This window comes from Phytophthora infestans, genomic scaffold (genome assembly GCF_000142945.1).
Source record: "Phytophthora infestans T30-4 supercont1.239 genomic scaffold, whole genome shotgun sequence".
Lineage (NCBI taxonomy): Eukaryota > Oomycota > Peronosporomycetes > Peronosporales > Peronosporaceae > Phytophthora > Phytophthora infestans.
In genome coordinates, this window is record NW_003303520.1 from 55094 (window position 1) to 58044 (window position 2951).

A 2951-nucleotide genomic window follows, 5' to 3' on the forward strand; every position below is an offset into this window, starting at 1 on the left:
TCAGTGGTAGAGCATCTGTCTTGTAAGCAGAAGGTCCCCGGCTCATTCCCGGGCGGAGGCATGCCTTTTCCACGCTGCGTCTGAACCCGTCTGTCTCGAGACCAGCACACGCGACTACAGTGCTTGTTGCTACTGTTTCGTGTGTTGTGCACCAGCGCGGGTCAACGGCCCTTGTTGCTAGTCTCGGCTTCTTTTTTGTTCAACTCGCTTGCTGGCGTATGCTATATCAACGAACTCCATCCACCGTCCTCAGCTCACACACACACCGATGAGAAGCATAACACTCGACGAAAGCGAGAAAATATACTTTTGCCTTTTTGCCACCACTATATATTCGGTGCAGCAGCGTGGCAAGGTCACTAAGCATCTATAAGCATATGCAATACTTGTGCAGAGCTCCCAAGACCAAGCGACAACCAAAATAGAAAACAGATACGTCCAGTCGGTCGCAGTAGTACGCATCAACAGCAGCTGTTCAGGATGGTGTTAGTGAGTCAAAACAGCATGTATATGGGCAATAGACGTTGCGTTTCCGTGTAGTGCTAGATAAACAACAATGACAGAAGGAGAACAGGGTGTGCGGCAACACATCAGCTCGCAACTTGGTTTCGCACAGCCTATGTCTAGTTCCGCACTCGACGAATCAAAGGATCTAATTTGATGTAAAATTGCGCAAGGCGGTGGGCACTGCATTTATTGCGCGGGCAGATGTGGATGTACAGGCACAGCAAACGCTTGCTGCGCGGGTGGATGATGTGATGTGCGTGTGTTGATATGACTCCGTCCGCGTCCCGGCAATCTCCTGAGCACTTGTTCGGTGCTGGACCCCGCATGCGACCGATCGTTAGCGCAGCAGCCGAGGTAGCAGTGAGCGCATAGTATCAGCGTGACCCATGAGCGTGATCTTTGGAGCTTCATGGCTGATAGGAAGCGGACTTGACGGGGTAGCGAGTGTGCTTGTCCGGTCGTTGTTGTGTCGGTGATAGGATGGTGTTGTTTCGTGTGTTGGTACAGGATGTATTTTTATTTTGTGTTCTGTTTTTAGCGTGTGTGTGTTAGTGACGTGGCAGCTGCGTTTTGTGGCAAGCTGGTAGTTTGAGTTTGTGGAAGTTGGTGGTTTGCGTTTGTGGATAGTTTGAGTTTGTGGAAGTTGGTGGTTTGAGTTTGTGTACGATGTAAGTGTGAATAGGAAGAGTTACGCCTGTGTGGCTCAGTGGTAGAGCATCTGTCTTGTAAACAGAAGGTCCCCGGCTCATTCCCGGGCGGAGGCATGCCTTTTCCACGCTGCTTCTGAACCCCCGTCCGCGTCCCAGCGATCTCCTGAGCACTTGTTAGGTGCTGGACCCCGCATTCGACCGGTCGTTAGCGCAGCAGCCGAGGTAGCAGTGAGCGCATAGTATCAGCGTGACCCATGAGCCTGATCTTTGAAGCTTCATGGCTGATAGGAAGCGGACTTGACGGGGTAGCGAGTGTGCGTGTCCGGTCGTTGTTGTGTCGGTGATAGGATGGTGTTGTTTCGTGTGTTGGTACAGGATGTATTTTATTTTGTGTTCTGTTTTTGGCGTGTGTGCGTTAGTGACGTGGCAGCTGCGTTTTGTGGCAAGCTGGTAGTTTGAGTTTGTGGAAGTTGGTGGTTTGAGTTTGTGAAAGTTGGTGGTTTGAGTTTGTGGAAGTTGGTGGTTTGAGTTTGTGTACGATGTAAGTGTGAATAGGAAGAGTTACGCCTGTGTGGCTCAGTGGTAGAGCATCTGTCTTGTAAACAGAAGGTCCCCGGTTCAATCCCGGGCGGAGGCATGCCTTTTCCACGCTGCTTTTGAACCCGTCTGTCTCGAGACCAGCACACGCGACTACAGTGCTTGTTGCTACTAGTGAGTTGCGCACCAGCGCGGGTCAACGGCCCTTGTTGCTAGTCTCGCCTTCTTTTTTGTTCAACTCGCTTGCTCGCGTATGCTATATCAACGAACTCCATCCACCGTCCTCAGCTCACACACACCGATGAGAAGCATAACACTCGACGAAAGGAAGAAAAATATACTTTTGCCTTTTTGCCACCACTATATATTCGGTGCAGCAGCGTGGCAAGGTCACTAAGCATCTATAAGCATATGCAATACTTGTGCAGAGCTCCCAAGACCAAGCGACAACCAAAATAGAAAACAGATACGGTCAGTCGGTCGCAGTAGTACGCATCAACACCAGCTGTTCAGGATGGTGTTAGTGAGTCAAAACAGCATGTATATGGGCAATAGACGTTGCGTTTCCGTGTAGTGCTAGATAAACAACAATGACAGAAGGAGAACAGGGTGTGCGGCAACACATCAGCTCGCAACTTGGTTTCGCACAGCCTATGTCTAGTTCCGCACTCGACGAATCAAAGGATCTAATTTGATGTAAAATTGCGCAAGGCGGTGGGCACTGCATTTATTGCGCGGGCAGATGTGGATGTACAGGCACAGCAAACGCTTGCTGCGCGGGTGGATGATGTGATGTGCGTGTGTTGATATGACTCCGTCCGCGTCCCAGCGATCTCCTAAGCACTTGTTCGGTGCTGGACCCTGCATTCGACCGGTCGTTAGCGCAGCAGCCGAGGTAGCAGTGAGCGCATAGTATCAGCGTGACCCATGAGCCTGATCTTTGGAGCTTCATGGCTGATAGGAAGCGGACTTGACGGGGTAGCGAGTGTGCTTGTCCGGTCGTTGTTGTGTCGGTGATAGGATGGTGTTGTTTCGTGTGTTGGTACAGGATGTATTTTATTTTGTGTTCTGTTTTTGGCGTGTGTGCGTTAGTGACGTGGCAGCTGCGTTTTGTGGCAAGCTGGTAGTTTAGTTTGTTGTACGGACACTGATACAGGCATACTTCCAGGACTAACCCGGAAGTGCAATATGCGTTCAAAATTTCGATGACTCACTGAATCCTGCAATTCGCATTACGTATCGCAGTTCGCAGCGTGA

General features: G+C 50.5%; 1 non-coding gene and 1 pseudogene across 2 annotated transcripts; one reads left to right on the top strand and one right to left on the bottom strand.

Moving 5' to 3' along the window:
• Positions 1-61, top strand: PITG_31471 (annotated as a pseudogene). The gene has a single exon. The product of its transcript is annotated as a tRNA-OTHER (tRNA).
• A 2775-nt stretch (positions 62-2836) lies between these two features.
• PITG_33486 lies at positions 2837-2949 on the bottom strand (the record flags this gene model as incomplete). Its single annotated transcript, XR_009934880.1, has 1 exon — positions 2837-2949. It is a non-coding gene; the product is annotated as a 5.8S ribosomal RNA (ribosomal RNA).
• Positions 2950-2951: the final 2 nt, after the last annotated feature.